Source organism: Leptosomus discolor, chromosome 6, assembly GCF_034619465.1.
Source record: "Leptosomus discolor isolate bLepDis1 chromosome 6, bLepDis1.hap2, whole genome shotgun sequence".
Taxonomy (NCBI): domain Eukaryota; kingdom Metazoa; phylum Chordata; class Aves; order Leptosomiformes; family Leptosomidae; genus Leptosomus; species Leptosomus discolor.
The window spans coordinates 38,609,769-38,628,898 of record NC_141396.1 but is presented as its reverse complement, the minus strand read 5'-3'; positions in this window follow the sequence as shown (position 1 = coordinate 38,628,898).

The window sequence follows — 19,130 nt, the reverse complement described above, 5'->3', positions numbered from 1 at the left end:
GATTACTTCTTGGGTTGCTGAACTTAAAACAGGAGCAGCTGGAGACGGTGGGCTTGCTGAGCTGCCTCTTACAAGCTGCTGTGTAATATGCAGAGCAGGAGGACAAAGCCAGTCTTGCTCACTGAGGTATCCCACTATGCTAATTAGAAAGCACAATAAAAAATAAATTGCTTGTACATTACACCACTATGTGAGTCTGGGGAGGAAGAGGTCTTTCATTTAAGAAAAGGAGGAGGGAAGAGGGAAAATTAAGTTGTTTTTTCTTTCCCTTATTTGTGTTAAAACATTCTACCAGTATGAATTAATAATGCATATGTAAATCAGGCTACATGATTTCTTATTGCATTAAGCTGCCAGTGTGTTGCTAGTAATAGATTCAGAGCATTCATTTATTTTGTGCTGAACTTCATTATTGGCATTGTAAGGGAATATCCATTTTTATCAGAAAGCAAGCTAGCATATTCAGCAGAGGAGTAAAATTTATTTTAGTCTCTTTGCAAAAGCCATATTGGAAGAGACTGAATTTGTTTCCTCGGAGTACATCAAAACCCCATATGGATTTCAGATCCTATTTACAGCAGTACAGGCTTAGGGCTCAATCCTTGCAAAGAAATGTAGCTTTTAAAAAAATCAGCAGTAATATTTCAGGTGACTGTTGACCCCTACTACTTTCATTATCTACAACAATATTTTGCAAACTTTTTAAGCCTAAGAGCCATCTACTGTTTTTGACAAGGGTATTAAAATACTTTCTGAAGTTTTGTGGTTTGCCCTCTCCTGTTGACGGTGCATAACTCAAGCTGAAGAACAATTTGGATCACTGCATTAAGCTGCGCATACCTTCATAACTACAATTAATTAGGACTTATTGAGCTGACCCCTCACTTTTGTTGAGTACAGCTTTCAAGAGTTTACATCACCCTAGAGATGATAGTTAGAAACTTCAAAGATTTTTCCAGCCTAAACTTGAAGGAAAGTTTTGGTTTCTTTAAAAAAAAAATTAAAAAAAAAAAAAACCTGACACACAAAAAACATAGGGTAGACAGAAAACTTTTAAGACACTCCTGATCCCAGAGAAAGCCAAGCAGGCAAAGGCCAAATACCAGAAACATCCCAAAACCCTCTGCAAGGGCTATTCAGGAAACTCCCTACTCATAGTGGCTGAATTAAGTGCAGCTCACATTACCATTTATACAATTTCCGGACAGATAACAGTTCAAACAAGACCCCAAATGCCACAGACCTACAGATGTGGTCAACTTTATTGCCATGGGTAAAACATGAAATTAATGGAACAATTGTTAGAAACAAAGTTAAGTACTGACTTCATGATCAAGGGCCTTAACTGAAGGTTTTGGGGTCAGCCCAAAATTAGGATGTGGGTACTACCTACCCCCAGGTGATGACTGCTGATTTCCTTAGGCTTTCTTCATGTGTAAGTGGATGCACTACTCAAATTTCTGAGGCATGCTTTAGACACTCATTAACGTGCTACTGTGTCATGCAGCACTAACTTTCCTGCATTTCTTTAAGTGTGCCATTTCATACGCTGTGCTTTTTTCTTCAAATAAATTAAAAAAGGGTGTTATACTAAAGGAATTCTTATTGAAGTCTTTTTTTGCATTCTCAAACCAGCTATTGGCTAGTCATTTATGCTGGATACCAGCTTCCTTCACAGCTGGTGGGAGGCAACACTCCTGCACCTCTCCCTACCACAGCATTTGTCCATCTGCGCCCCTGTGGACTAGAGGGAAGGCCATGGTCTGATCAGAGCTGAACTATCTCTCAGGAACAGGAGATACCCATCTTGATCTGCCTTGCTTGTAGAACAAGTGGATCAGATTTAGAGTATAACTCAAGTTGTGGAAAACTTTTTATCAGTTTCACAGCAATTAAAACTGATAATTGCACTAAACTCCTCCTCTCCCACTTCATTTAACACTTTGCTGCCAGAAGTGACCTACCTGTGTACCCCAATTAATACCTGAGCAAGTCCATCACAGCAAACCTCTTCAAAGCATTTACGCTGTTACGTCTTTATTGCACAAGACCAGATTTTTTTTTTTAAACTACTGTTATTTTCTACACCTTGCTTGGAAATAAATTAAAGATTTGGCTAAAGAAGCAGAGGAGCCAGCAGGGCAGCAGCAGAAGAGAATGTGAGAGGCAGGCTCTTGATGACAAAGGAGCAAGGCACTCCCTCTGACTTTTTTTTTTGGTTGATTGAGGACTTGATTGTAGTGTTTAAGTTAGTAGGAGCTTTTCAGGGTCCAAGCATTAGGAAGAGGCAGGGGCTTTCTGGCTGACTGTGTGACAGAAGCTTTACTTTTAATCACTGCCAGATGGCAGCCAACTGCCAAGCCTCATCACAAGCCCAACCTCAGCTAAAAGCTTTTAAAGCCCAAGGAGCTGACCAACAGACAGTGAGACGGGGAGACTGTGCTTGCTGAGGCCTTTATATGGTTGTTCTGGCCTGGGACACAGGCTTTAAAGACACAGTGGAAGTGGCTTAAAGAAGGATAGAGGTAAGAGCAGCAATTCATGTTTTTGAATAGATGCTGTCGGTTTGTATTACTTTCTAACGAAAATTTCATATTAATACCTGAAGAGCAGAGAACAAGAACAAGAACAAGAGAAGTAGCAGACAGAGAGGGTGCCCTGGGGTGCCTGGAAAGTCAGGAGAATGACATAATTTCTAAGCTAAAGACAATGAAAATCAAAGAAGATGGGAATGGGCAAAGTGTAGGCGGGTAAGACTGTAACAAGAGGAAATGTTGGTGATAAGGTGCTCCTGGGTTGTCAGTGCCACCAGTGGGCAGGCTCTGCCTAATCCTGTAGAGCCCCAGGTTGGCACACAGGGATAGCAGGAACTGCTGTCCTCATTACTGCTTCTCCACAACCTCCAAGGTGTAACACAAGTTTGTCATCAGTGTCCATCACAGGACAGCTGGGTAAGCAACATCACTTGGCTGGGTGCATGCAAACAGATACATACCCAACCCCTACATAGAAAGAAGGTCTCAAAGAATAAGGATGTAAACACATAGAGACACAGTAACAGGGTGTGTTCCAAAGCAGCAAAAGACAAAGCAGCAAATGGCATAAGGAAAACAGAACTAGTCCCATTCAAAAGCACTCTGAGAAGAGCTGGTGAAAGATGTGGTGCAGTGCCAGGGGCTAGGGTGGACCATGTGTACTGAGCCAAATGAGGACAGAGACTGTGGTGCACATGCATCCCAGAGATAGCCAAGGAAACAAACATGATTGTCCAGTTTCGTTATTTCCAGAGAAAGAATGGAGTGTTGGAGTAGAGTGAGGAACATTTCCCAGAAGGTGCCTAATCCATGTCTAAACCTACCACTTCAAAACAAAGCTGGCAATTTGGCACTTGACAGGAACAGTCAAAATCTATTACCTTAAAGATTCAGCCACAAAGGCACCCACTTAACATGCCCCCATACAAAACAAACAATACACAAAATATTCGTAACACATGTACAGCTAAACAACAGAATGCAAAGCCATATACATTGATATACCAGTTTGAAACTTGTACTGCCAACGTATCTTTTAACAACGAAATGACAGATGTTAAAGTTGACATTAAAATTCACAAGAAATATTTTTTCTAAGACAGAAGGGCCTTGTCCCTACTACTTATCTTTTGTAATTATTAAGACAGTCTTCTGACATGCAATACCAAAAAAAAAAAAAAAAAAATCAGTTTTTTCAAGACTGCATGTGGGGAAGAAAATCAAAGTCCTACACCCTTTACAGATATTTCCAGGCACCTGCCAAGCCTCCACCAGCAATATGGATACATGCAGCTTTGCCCATCACTGTTCTCATCTCAAGGTATCAATTACAGCGCTCACATCTTTTAGACTAGCAAAGAGCTCTATTCCACAGCTCCACTTTCAAAGCACACACATTTTGTTTCCTGCCACAAATTGTTTTGCATAGCAAGATCAGTGACTGACAATATACAAGTAACACTGTTCTGACATCACTTCAAACGCCAGCTGGAACCCGTGTTTTACTGTTTGACACCATATACAATAATTGGAGAAAATATATACTTCCAAGCAACTGTTAGCTACCATGAGGCAAAGTAGAAATGCAAAACAAACACAAGCATGGTTCAAAAATGGCAAGTACTATTTGTTTCAGAAGGCTGCTTGTTATTTGGCAGTTGTTTTTTCTTACCTTTTAAAAAGTAGTATATGCAGAGTTTTGTGCACTGTGTGCCAAATTACTGCCTGCAACTTCATTGCAACTTGGACACCATCGTTAAAACACACAATAAAAAGGTAAATGCTTTCACTTAAGAATTTAATTTCAGGTTAAAATTTCCAGCCACTGCAGATATGAGGAGTCCAGGTCTCTGCCATGCAGCACTTGGGCGCATGCCCAGGCCACTTTACCTTGGACATACAAGGCTGGGAGCTGATCTCAGTTACGTGCTGGGAAAGCTTCACAAACCAGAGGACGATGCCAGATTTTCCCAAGGATAATAAGGGTCACAAGGATAATCACACTAATGTAGACAGCAAACATGCAGATATTTATTCAGAATATGCATGCCCTCACAGACTTGTCTGTGGGAACATCCCTCTGAGCCAGGAATACTGCTACTACTGTTTTGCAGCAAACAGCAATGATCATATCCTACCATCAGGTGATGCTGAGTTTTTTGTGAGTAGCAGTGTTATGTGTTTTTTCTAGTTGCACACCACAATAGAGCTGAGAAGTGACAGTCTTTGATCTCACCAGTGGTTTAGCCCTTCTCCACCAGTTCACTGTGCCCTCGGTCATAGCTCTAAATCATGGGGCTAGAAGAAATTAGAGCAAGAAAAGCAACAAGCTCATTACAGTGCCTCTTTTCCCCCCTCCGCCATTTGATTTGTGGAAAATAAAAAATGGTTTTATCATGGTAAGACTATTTGATGTAATTATTTATTAAACAGAACCATGGTGAGGCATTATTAAAAAGGTATTTATTTTCCACAAGATCCTGGAGAGCTTACAGAAAGGTTGAAATAATTCAGAACAAGAAGCCACTACAGCACTCAGAGAGGAATAGAACTTGCAGGCTATCAGGAAAAAAGATTTTAAAGAGTTGAGATTTTTTTTCCTTTATAATTTTGTATACTTTTCAGCAGTTACACACAAGTGCTGTGGGGTTTTTTTTTGTAGGGTGGTGGGGTGTTTGCCTTTTTTACAATAATTTGTTATCCATTTATCTTCTTATTTTTGTTATAAACAAGCACTTGAAGGCTGTGGTCAGATAACATACAGAAATATTTCCCATCTCAGTAGATACAGCCATGAGCCTAAGGAATTCTGAGCTCTGGGAAACATGGAAGATTTAAAAGCATCTTCTGTAGCTCCTTAAAACCAGCAACCCTGACTATGGGTATATTACCAGCATGCAGGTGACATGTAGAAAGCCAGAGGTAACACATCTTTCCTAGAAAGCAGGGATAGGACAGAGAGGGCCAGTGAAATCTTATTACAGGTCTTTTCACAATGTATAGAAACATACAGTAGAGTAAGGCTTCTTTAAGTGTAGCTGAAGAAAACAGAAGACTTCTTTGGACAGATTTTTGTACTACACTGAGAAACTTCCTATATTTGTCTGCTGATGAACTTATCAAAGAAGAAATTCTGGGACCTAGCTCAAATATTTGACCTAAACCAGTAAATCTGTCTTCTATATTTCAGTGGCTTTAGAGGAATCTCCATCGCCTACTTCTGTTTCTTTTATATCTACACCTGCCACAAAGGCTGTACTAACTTTTCTCAAAACTGGTTCTCTGTACAGCAGAGATTTCTTTTACAGAGGATGTTAAAACCTACTTTAATGCAGGAAATTTCATAAACAATTAGCCAAAGACATGTGCACATCCCTTCATATTTGCAGTGGTACCCAGACTTCTTGCTAACACTCTTCAAAGAACTGCTGCCTTATACGAGATTTGCCTTCATTTACCCTTGCTATGATAATTAAAGACACCAAAAAATGGACTAATATTCTGAAGTTCCTTTCTAACCCACTATAGTAATCTCAGAAACATTATCACAAAATAAAGAAGGAAAATTGCTGCCAGGACAGAACTCATATTTTAACAAATAGCCAAAAAAACCTAGCACAGAAACTCGATACAGTGTAATAAATCACATATTAACACTTGCTGCAAGCTAGCTGGCTAGTCAGACTGTACTCCTGATAGCTACTAGCCACAACTCAATACAGAGTTGGCTGATTGCAACCAAGTACTATATATTTATTAAAACCACACACATTCATCTTGATGAGCACCAAGCTGAACTTCTGTGAGAATCCTGCAGAGCCAGTTGCACAGGGGCAGTTTGGATCCCTGCTTGCGTTAACTTTCTTTTGCTTAAAACCCTATATTGAATTGACAGTCCTTAAGTAACAACTCCTCCAATTCTGCAGGTAGTTCTGTGATCATATAGGGAATACATACATGAGCCTCAGCAACAATGTGCTAATGCCTTCACCTTTGCATGGACAAATTAATAAAGATAGAAGGCAAAATTCTGCACAGCCCAGAACAAATTCCTTTGTCTTTCTGGTTAAGAGTCTCAAATGGACCAGGCTTATTCTTCCTTTTCCCCAGAAATCCTGCTGAAATTCTTCATAAAGGCTGAGCTAGTTTGGGGATCAAAGGAGAAAAAAACCTCGATTTCTGATATTCCTACAACACATGGGAGTATAATCCCTCTAACTAGGATAATACAATGATAAATTTGGACCAGACTACAAAATAGGTTAATAATTTGACCCTAATGAGAAGATATTACTTCTGGCAATCAAAAATTACAACAGAAATCTCTAGAAACTCTCATGTTTTCTCATTAGTACCTCATCTAACAAACTGATCAGTTGACAAAAGACACATCACTTCAAAGCAACCGTTTTCCCAAACTGCAAGGACTTCTTCTGAATTCTATTAAAAAAATACTAAGTCTAGTTTGACTTATCTTAGTATCTTTAACCTTGAATTACAAAGGCCCTCAAAACATTCTAAAGAATGTTTTATTGCAGCAGAAGACATTATTACTATACAATATCCCAGTCACCACTATAAATTAAGAAAGTCTCATTATTTTTGAACGTTAACCTTTCTAAATGCATTCATAAGCAGCATTGGAGTAGACTGAAAATGGAGACATTGATAATAAAGGCTTTGAAAAATGAGGTAGAAAAAAACAACTTCTGGGCTTCCACTTATTGCAAGTCATTTGAATAAAGCTGTATCACGAAACTGCAAGAGACAATTCCATTTAGGAAGGTAGAGTGAAATATTTCATTATCAAAAATGTATCAAAATCAGCATGTACCTAATTATGAATTACTTAAGGAAGCGGGACTGGGAAAGAACCACATGTGCAGCCATACTCCCAGACAGAAGGAGGGGTGGGAGCCCCTCCATGACAGAGATGGAAGACCAAAGGCAGTGGGCACTGCAAGATCATCTCCATAAACACTTTTGCTGCATGTATTGGAGTTGTTTCTCTAAGAGAAATTTGAGCTTTTTTTCCCCCCTCCAAACCCTTAATCCAAATTGCCCTGAACTTCATGGCAAGTTCCTACTCCTGCAGCACAAGGCAAAAATGCTTTTTAGGAAGATCATTACCCCTGTAACACTTAGGAGGTTTTTGGGTTGTTTTAATAAGCTAGCTTTTAAAAAAACAATTTGAAACGCAGTATACAGTAAGCACTGCAGAAATGGCTGATATTGTCCCAGTTCTTCGTGCTACCTGGTGGATAAGTGGACCTAATAACACCACCTGAGTTATAAGTGTCCGTAGCAGATTTTCAAAGTATATCCTACCCATGAAGCCTCAAATCACACTCCAATTTGATGCTAAATAAAAACACACACAAAAATACTGTAGATAAATCTTCACTGCAGGTATAATCAACAAAATGCCACTATGCAGAGATAAGTTTATATAGGACTTCCTAAAAAAAGTTTTACATGAAATACTATTCAAAATATTTCAACTGAAATGTACTTTTTCCCCTTTGAAGATGTTTAAAAGGTCGCACAGGAGTAGAGATTGAATAATTTGGTATTGCTTAGCCCCAAGAAAAGGAGATGAAAGAGGAACAAAAGGATGGACTACAAAAAAGGCTGTGGCACAAAAGCAAGGAATAATCTGTTCTGTGTCCTTGTGGATAGGCACAGAGATAACCCACTTCAACTGAGGCAAAGAAAGTCTAAGTCAGGTAAGAAGTGAAACTTTTACATGAAAGTAAGGACAGAGCAATACCAAGTTAAGCTTCCTGAGTAAGCCTTGAAAGCTCTGACACTGGAGATGCTGAAGAAGCAGCCAGGCAAACATCTATCATGGAGGGACATGGCTGCAGCCGATGTCCTGGAAAGGAGACAAAAGCTGGCATCAGTTTTTGCTGCTATGGATTTCTACAGTTGCTTCATAACTGGTCATACCAGCATCATGAAGCAGCAGGCCCTCAGTATCTCCTATCACCCCATCCAAGAAAATCCCAGCACATAGAACAAATGAAACAATGGTTGGGAGAAAATCATCCACTTAAACCTCTCTTGAGAAGTAGCAGATACTACATGGGCACATGGCAAGGGTTTCACGCCTTAGCCAGTCTCTAACAGTAATGCAGGAAGGGTTTGACACTGCAGTTCAGAGGCATGATTAACAGCATCAGCAGATCTACCCAGTTTTGCTTGAGATTGAGAAGTAGGGAAACATGAGTTTCAGCACATGCACAGGCTGAAAACCCAAATATTCCCTGACTTGACAGCAAAAGTCCCCACTTTTGCATTCCCCTGGCTGGACAAGTGAGCATCAGCTCATAAATGTCCCTTTCAACAGCTATAGAAAACCCAACACTTGTGTGAGGAGCCAGAAGTCATGCAGGGTAAAAGACAAATCTCCCTGTTGGTACACACTGTGGGTGCCAAGGTAGGAGGGCAGGGCAGGACTGCTCCTTACCCAAAAGGATAACAGAAACAGTTATTTAAGTGCACACATCATAGCGATTTTAGTGGGACCTATAATTTAAAGTCACAAGAACCCCCCATGTGCTTTTCAGAATCTCAAAGTACACGTTCAGGATGAAAAGGGGGCAGAGACCAAAGAAAAAAGAAAAGGGGGAGACAAAAAGCACAGCTCTTTCATCACCCCAGTTTATAGATTAACTCCCACCAGTGGTGTGAATCCTTCCCAAGCATTCAGTACCTGTGACAACAAAATTTTCCAACTTCCCTGTCAGAATTCTTTCTAGGGTAACAGAACTTGTATCTTCTTTCTGTTTGTTCTGGAAGATAATTAAGCTATTTCCTCTTTGACTTGGTTCTTAAAATACAAGTATGACACTATATCCTACAGACATTTTTAGCTGTAGATGCTTTTTGCTGCACTACTTAAAAGTAAGTAGTTTCCTGCTGTCTCCAAGTACTTCTTGCTGCTGAAGTGGAACATGGTGACTCGACACCACAGCACAAGACATCCCAGTTAGAACTGACATCTACCATCACCCTATTTACAATTAACATGAAATACTTGTGGTCAGTTTCAGAAATTAAATCACTGTCCACCACTGCTGCCTCAGTACAGTAGCAAAAGTAGCTCTTTTAACAAGGATGGAAAAGTCTAGGCAAAGTCACAGGAGTGACGATGCTGTATTTTTTTTTCGTCCAATAAAACTTCTACAGATAAAATCAGATCTCCAGGAACTAAATATAACAGAGATGGCTGGACCTCTTGTATTTTTCTAGCTCCCACAAAACACGAAAATCAGTAACAGCAGTACTGTATTTTGAAATCTTACATTACATGAAAAATAGCTATTAGAAATGTAAAGTCAAACACAAATTGCACATCTCTTACATATCCTCTTCTCTGAGAAGGGAAAGAAAGTAGCGAAAGAAAGTAATTGAAGCAGAAGACAGTACAAAGGAGCATCTAAATTTCCACTGACAAGGGATTTAGAGCTTGGCTAACAGTGGAAGTTCCTCCAACCAGAGGCTGCTAATGGAAGATGTGCAGCACCACAGTAATAGAGACATAGCTGAAAAATGAAGACTTTTAAAGAAATACCCGAGGCAGAAAGACTTGCACAGCTCAGAATCAATTAAGAACAGCATCTGGAACTTGACACAGTGTGTCAGTCTATCCCTGACAGTACACTGCCAGGAACAGATAGACCCCCAAAAAATGCAATGGACCACACGATGCAAGGGGTGTTCAGGCACAGCAGTGCCCTCCATCCCCAGCATACAGAGACCAGAGCATCACCAGCAGCACTGCAAGGCATGATAAATGGATTATCCATCAGAGCAAATTGGACATTAATTACCTTGAAGTTGGATGCAAAAGTCAGTAGGCTACTGGGCACTGTGCCTGGCATTAAAAGGAAAGTCACTAGTCACAGTGGGGATATAAGTAGGCAAAATGTTGGATTCCACAGTGCAGCTCCAGAAAGAAATATGTGATTTGGCTATATAGGTAAACACTTCCTTAATTTCATACACTTTTTAGAGAAGCAAGAGACTACAAAGCAGCTGAGGAAACACTTACAAACATCTTCCAGGGGACCGGGAAAAGATGAGAAGGGAACAGAAGAGAGACCAGCCTCTCCAAAGACTCATGCCCATAGGAAAGCTCTCTTCTTCCTCCAGCAGCAGCCAGAAGAAGGGCTGGAAAAGGCCAGTTTCATGGGGAATCAGGAAATGACAAGTAAAAACCAATAAGGTAAGCAGGCTTACTGGTCAAAGCAGGAGAAACATCATCCTCAGCAGAGCTGATTGTTAAATGAGGAAAAAAAAGTTTTCCCAAAGTCACACGTAGGAGGAAATGCAAAAAAGAGCAGCTGATGCCAGATCATTTCCACACTTTGTGTTGCCCAAGTACCCTGAGAAAACCAGAGAGCATGCCTATGCACATCCAGCTCTCCCTTTGGGATGGACTACCTCCACCAACTGTCACTCACATTCAGCATTTTGCCCCAAAGACATATTTTTAATAGCAGAGGAAGCAGAAGGTCTCCAGCAACTACATCGTACAGATACTATATCTAGAGATACCTAACTCAAGGGACAGCCCCTCTTCTGGAGATTGCGGGACACATCCTTTGCCTTTCGCTATGCACTTTTCCATTTGAGATGTAAATATCTTCTGTGATACTCGACATTTCATAGAGGAAGCTTCAGATTTGATTTTACCATATCTATCAAGAGTCCCTTTTCAGTGGTACAATTCACATCTATATCCTGGACTCTAAAGCCAGGGATGGGGCAGAACTGACAAGAGCAAATCCAATGTGGTTTTATTGTTTTCTTCCAAAATGGTTCTGTTCAAATGTTAAAGTGCAGTACCATATCATTTGTGGCTTGAGTTAAAATGTAAAGAAAATATTTCACCTGATCCAAAGGTCTGCCTTTCACATTCAGTGCTTTAAAACCTGCTTTCTTAGAAAAGACTAAAAGATAGATTTGTTTCCAGATTGGAATTAAAAAAAAAAAAAAAAAACAAAAAACCCCCCACAACCTGAAACCTTAAATTCTCTATTATCTCAATTTAATGGTCTGGGAAACAATTTCTACTTCCTCCTCTCTTCTGCTTCCACTGACTTCATTAAGTCCAGAATACTAAATCACTAAATCTTATATGGATGGACATTTTCTTCTCACTGCAAGCAAAATGCTTCAATTGGATCATGACTTATAATCTTACACCATAAATATTCTTGATTTAAAAAATTTGACCCAACTACTGTGCAGAAACATCAAGTCTAATGAATATACCCAGCAAGTTGCTTGCAATTTTTATTTTTGAATGCAGGGCTTGTGCTCCTTCCAAATGTCTCAAAAAATATGTGAATGTTAAAATCACTGTAATAAAAGTGTAAAACGGGCCATCTAAAATATGTCCCTGTAAGTTCATGCTACAACTTACATTTCTCATCCTTGTTAATGTAAATTAATGGTAAAAAAAAATAACTTCTTGTCTTTCTAGCACAGACTAGAGAGTGATTCTAACTATAACCTTGTTGCATTTCTGTGTCAGAAAACTCACTCATGTATATTTGATTTATAGGAGAAAACTGAACTCTAAAGAAATAAAGGACATTTTTCAAAGTAGGAAGCAAGACAGAAGAGAATGTTATCTTCCATCAACAAATGTTATTAAATGCATTATCTGACATTGAACTTGAAAACAGTCACAATGCTTCTAAGGATAAAAATCAGACATTTATGTTGCTTCTGTAACTTCAACATTCATATTTAGCAGTACTGAAACAGACTATGTAATTTAACTTGAATAACTTTATTATATAACAAAAGAATCTGAGCTGCATAAGCAAGTGGTTGTGTCCCTGCTGTTGCCTCCGAACTCAGAGGCTCAGTCTAAACTCCATCTAAAACTGACAGCTAATACAGAAGGGCTGAGGAACAACCTAAATGTGACACTCAGCAAAAATCAGCAGGGCTAAAACTAACTATAAAGCAGCTGCAGGCCCTAGCTTGGAAACAGCTGGCAGCGATTTCAACATACCTATGAAAAGAACATTTAGGTTCAAGTCTCCATGGGAGGCTGCAACCGAAGCACCACCCCAGGTTCACATTTGCCTTTATATTCTGCTTTCCAAAAGCAAATCTTACCAACTTTGTATTTAGGGGCAAGTAACACGTTTACAGCAAGGTAAGAGCCCAAAGTCCAGTGCCCTAGCTGAGAAAACTCCAGGTGAGATTTTACCTCCATTGCTTAGCAATGCATCAAAGTTGCAAAGCTTACCATCATTATTTTAGTAAAAAAAACTGATATAAAGTATGTAGCTAATAAAATGCAATGTTGTATCAAATAATAATATAAACAGGGTAATTTTATTTAACGTCTCCAGTCCCAACAGTATGCAAAAGCCCTTTCCTGACTGGGTTCCTAATGAGGAATTTTCTGTCTAGGATCCTTTCAGAGTAAAGACAACCGGACAAGACAAAAGCTCACCTGCTAACAGCATTATCTTTGTCTATGTATGGAGAAATTTATTTTATACAATTTGCATGCAAGGGTATTCCTCCCTTTGTGCACACACCTATTTCATCTGTGCGCCAAATGCCTGGTTTTGCACACATGCTCATTTTTGCCAGATCCATTCACAGTACAGGCAGCTGAAATTAGGACTCAAATATACACATGATGCATCTTCTTGTTACAGCAACATTTTTCTTCCACGATTCACTATCCTCTGTTTCTCTGCAAAGACCCCTCACCATACATCTCTACAATTTTATTTTCTGAGCTTATTTTTAAAAGCATTGTTTTCATTTAAAGCATGAAATATTGCCATCTAAACTGGTACTATAGGCCCAATCAACATGTTATAAAATTATGCTGAAGTCATACTGCACATATCAAGCAACAGCATTGTCCTCTGGTACCATGCCATCATTTTCCCTTTCACTGAACTACAACAGGCCTCATAGAAAATTTAATGCATACAAATTGCTATTTCTGCACTAATGCCTCTTATTATATTTATTATCACTAGCCAATGATGCTCTGGCATCATTTACATGTTTATTTCTTTTTCAACAGGCTTTCACTGAAGCTGCAAAGGTTTCTCTTTTGTCTGGTAACAGTAATACTCATTGTGGAATTTATTGCTAGTAACCCACTGACTACCACTTGCACATAAACATAATTCCATTGGGGTTTTTTGCTTCCTGATACACATTTTTTGCCAGATACTGATTATATATTAATAAACTTGAGTATTTATGCTGGATTAAAATCAGCAAAAGCTTCCCTCAGCTTTTTTCTTTATTCACAGAGCAATGGGTATGCCTACTCTACTAAGTTTTCCTTTGATTTGAGGCCTCTGCTACCCCTAGGGTATCTTCGCTAGTCAAGCTCTTCTTTCCTCCCCATTTGAAATATTTCCCTTTAAGCAACTTTTTTGCATCATCCCTTGAAGAAGGTCACTACTTCAGCAGGCTACAAAGAGATTAACCTGGACCTCAATTTACTCCTTTCCTATCAGTCTAGAAGCACCTTCCCTAGCCCAGGTAGCCATCCTGACAAAGGGTGCAGAAGAACCAGACTGCTTCTGTGCAGTGTTTTGGCACTGATAAAAAAGCCCTTATGGAGATTGATCACAGCCACAGAATAGCTTGGCTTGGAAGGGATCTTAAAGATCATCGAGTTCTAACCCTCCCTAACACCTCCCACCAGACCAGGTTGCTCCAAGCCCCATCCAGCCTGGCCTTAAACACTGCCAGGGAGGGGGCAGCCACAGCTGCTCTGGACAACGTGTGCCAGTGCCTCACCACCCTCACAGGAAACAATTTCTCCCTAATATCTAATCTCAATCTCCCCCCTTTCAGTTTGAAACCATTAACCCTCGTCCTATCACTACAACCCCTGATCAAGAGTCCCTAACCACCTTCCCTGTAGGCCACCTTTAAGCACTGGAAGGCTATAAGGTCTCCCTGGAGCTTTCTCTTCTCCAGGCTGAACAACCCCAATTCTCTCAGCCTGTCCTCACAGGGGAGGTCCTCCAGCCCCCTGATCATCTCTGTGGCCTCCTCTGGACCCACTTGAGCAGGTCTGTGTCTTTCTTGTGCTGGGGGCCCCAGAGCTGGACGCAGCACTGCAGGTGGGATCTCACCAGAGCAGAGCAGACAGGGAGAATCCCCTCCCTCGACCTGCTGGCCACACTGCTCTTGATGTAGCCCAAGATGAGATTGGCTTTCTGGGCTGCGAGCGCACATTTCTGGCTCATATTCAGTTTCTTAACCACCATCACCTTCAAGTCCTTCTCCACAGGGCTGCTCTCAATCCACTCATCCCCCAGCCTGTATCTGTGCTTGGGATTGCCCTGACCCAAGTGCAGGACCTTGCACTTGGCCTTTGTGAACTTCATGAGGTTTGCACAGGCCCACCCATCTCTCCAGCCTGCCCAGGTCCCTCTGGATGGTCTCCCTTCACTCCAGTGTCTCAACCGCACCACTCAGCCTGGTGTCATCAGCAAACTTGCTGAGAGTGCACTCGATCCCACTGTCCATGTTCCTGACAAAGATGTTAAACAGCACCGGCTCCAGTAACGACCCTTGAGGAACGCCACTCATCACTGGTCTCCACTCAGACATCAAGCTATTGACTGTGACTTTTGGAGTGTGACCATCTGGCCAATTCCTGATCCACGAAGTGGTCCATCCATCAAATCCCTGTCTCTCCACTTTAGAGACAAGGATGTCGTTTGGGACAGTGTCAAATGCTCTGCACAAGTCCAGGCAGATGACATCACAGTTGGTCTTCCCTTACCCACCAATGTTGTAACCCCATCATAGAAGGCCACCAAATTTGTCAGGCAGAATTTGCCCTTAGTGAAGCCATATTGGCTGTCACCAATCACCTCCTTATTTTTCACGTGCCCTAGCAGAGTCTCCAGGAGGATCTGCTTCATGATCTTGCCAGGCACAGAGGCGAGGCTGACCAGCTTGTAGTTCCCTGGGTCTTCCTTATTTCTCCTATTTGAAAATTAAGGTTATGGTTTCCCTTTTCCAGTCTATGGGAACTTCATTGGACTGCCAATCTTTGTGAAGGTCACAGCACAAGCACAACAAATTCCGTAACATCATGAGACAGCAAAACCCCAACCAAAGCATTTGCTTCCAGCACCTTGCGCTTAAAAGTGGAGTGCAGAAACAGCAAATTGGCCTAATGCCATTAAAAGAAACCCAAACGTGCACATACTTATTTTCTCCTTCTTATTTTCAAAAGGCATATGGGAAAGAGACAAACAGAAGAGCAAGACTCACAGAAAGCCTGCTTGCTGTCAGCTTGCAAGGCACCATCTGCTCTTCAGGATATATGCTATAGGCACAATAAATTGAGATTTAGGTTTCTGACACTAAAAAGTTAAAAGCAAAATAATGTCAAAACACACCTCTTTAGAGCACCCCTGGCACCAGCCTTCTAAACACTGGATTTCTGGGACCCAAAGAAGTTTTAAATCTGCCATAAATTTGTATTCAGAAAGGTTGCAAAAGCAGATTCCCCAAAGCCTTTTATTTACTGTGCCACCAGAAGAAGATAACAGTAGCATGATTCCCTATAATACAATCCATCTTTCCCACTTTTGCTGATTAATAGCTTTGGCACCAGAGACAATAAGTGCCGCAGCAGATCATTAAAATACACTCACTTTTAAGGGTCAACTGTAGCAGTGCAGTGCATGTGCTGGCCACACCTCAGGGGTGACTGGTGACACTGGAACTACACCCATTGGGGAGGATCTACAGGCAGAGAGAGCTGCCAGCTTCCTTTTCCCCCAATTGCCTTTTGAGGGAATTATTGACAACACTTGATAACAGCAATAAACAGTGAAACCTGAAAGGCAAGGGCCACAGACAGCCACTTAGTAAGTCAGAGCCTTCAAAAACTGTTATGTGCAATTAACATCAGAAATGGCTGGTCTTACTTCCTGACAGTCATCTCATAGCTATGTAATTATAGGTCATTAGCAGACAGAAATAACAGTAGAAGATGCAGTAGAAGATGCTGCACAGACATATGTAGATTTTGTTCAGCCTTATTAAATGATTCATAATCATACTGACTATGCAAGGAGAGCTTTTAGAAGGCTTAAATCCCTAATAAATGCAGAATACTCCATTCCTGGCCCAACTCCTTCCCTTGTGGTATAAGGAGGGACTTCCCTGCATGGCCTGACACTGCTACCTTGGATGCAGGCCAAGAGGAACACAGACACCCCGTTTCCAGATTTATCACCACATGGGGTGAAGAATGTCTTCTTGATAGTGTGTTTGCTTAAAAATCATCTTAACCATCTCATTGAGTTAGTTATAAATGAACAGAAAGCCTTTATTCACAACATCCAAATCAGACTGTGTCATTATAACTGTTTGCAAAAGATACATCTGTTAAATAAGAGAAATAAGCCTAATTTAGGGTTGATTTGGACACTTCTCTCCCACATAATTTTCCCAGACTGGTTTTCTGCTTCCTTTTCCTTGGACCCCATTCATATCTCAACAGTCCTTTCATACCTTGAACTGCTCTTAATGCTTAATCTCCTAATGCTTTTTATTTTGGCCACACACACTACATTTTGGAGCCAAATTCCCCTAGACCTAGGGATTCTGGACAGATATATCCCTTCTGTTGACATTCATTTTATTTCCTCATATCCAGAAGAGCACACAGCTTTTTTTGGAGACATAAAGCCTCATTATTTAACCAGGTGCCACACCCAGTGCTGGGCTGTCTGATAGACATGCCCCCACTTCAAGCTAAAGTCTCTTTGCTAAAACTTTATGCTCTGTGTCAGCTCATGCATTAGCAAACACTCTGCACACGGGTAGCTGAATAGCATTGATGTGTTTGGCACATCACTGGATTCAAGGTAAGGTCAGACACAGTGGTATTTAACCAATTTGTGGTGGCAATTCTTGCAGGGGTAGCTGAACTCCTTTTCCGCTCTCTTTTCTAAACATAGGGTAATAAAATCCTAACCATAAGCCACTTGAAGCGCTTAAAATGATCTCATAGTTTACTGGGTATTTATCCTCAACCACCTAAACAAATCCCAAAACTTTAGTCCTTTTTTGTTCCTTTTATTTTCACGTTAGCATTCAAAAAGCAGGTCAAGTTTAATAGGTGTAATGAAGATTATATTAGACCCCACTTCACAGCACTGCCTAAAGACACTATGACTATCCTTAAATTGTAAGGAGAGCAGACTTTATTTTAATTCTATTTCAATACATCATGCAAGTCAAAGAAGCAGTGCCTGAAACATTACCACAACTTAGACACCTTTATCTTACACAGATTGATACTGTTCTGTGATACGATTTTGCAGTTTCATATACTCATACAATATATCCATATGCCTGGAGCAAGGCAGGACTGCTTCCAAATGCAGTCCTCCTGTTCATAACCACAATACTGTTAGTTGGTGAGACACCGAATCAGAGTCATTTTATCAACTGCTCGCCATGTGAATTTGAGGCACAGAGGTGAATTCGCTTATTGAACTGAAATTCTAGGGATGATTTCATTTACTTGTCCATTAATGAGAATCTAAGCTCTTGGTTCACACTTTTTTTCCCAATTAAAAAAAAGGCTTTGGTGACAGAAAGGATGAAATAAATACCAAGTCTGTTACCTTATGAAAAACTGCTGTAGCACTGTGCACATCATACCAAGTATCACTCACCTGTAAATTTGCCATTGTGTTTCTACTCCATTAGGTTGCACATTATAGATTAACAATAGGACCAGTAAGGAGCTTTACAGTAAGTGGTTCCTGTGCTTGTTCAGCAGTTTCTTTATAAATCAGGTATCTGTACTATTTAATCTGAAGACTGCGACAAGCACGTAAAAAAGCTGGGCATATCTGTTATGCTATTCATCAGATTTAACCAGCTTTTTGCTTCTCAGGTTCTCAGCAGGCAAACAGCACTTCTATAACGCACAGAGCTGAGAAGCAGCATACAAAACCCAAAGTGAACCTCTTGCTGTGCAAAGTTTCACTGGTCCTAAAAGACCGCAACAAAAATCTTACATTTCTATGAGCAAACCTGCAAGTACACAGTGACCATTTCACTGGAGGCTATATTCGTAATTCAGCTAACCTGAAGTGATAACGTATTTTTAGCAAAATAGTTTTAATCTAGTATTTCTTGATAATTCAATTAAAACATTAGTTCAAAGATAAAAGCTAAATGCCACAGCTTTGCATAACACATTTAGTCTTAAGGGCTGTATTCAATCTCCTGTTGGGTTTGGACCACATTTGGTAAAATAACTGTTTTCGAATAAGTTTATTCCAGCTATTAAAACATCATTATAATAGCAGTTTACTTCATTAATTCTTCTCTTAAATGTAGAATTGATTTTACTTTATGCCCATTGAAACAAGTATCCCTGACACTTATTTGAGCTGTTAATGATTCATTACCATGCTCATTTCAGAAATTATTTTCTAGTCATTTCTTCGTTTTTTTTCCCCAAAGTAAAAATAAAAAAAACCCCACTTTGTACTGTCCAGAAGTGGTAGAAATAATCATCACTGACACACTAATTTGTTC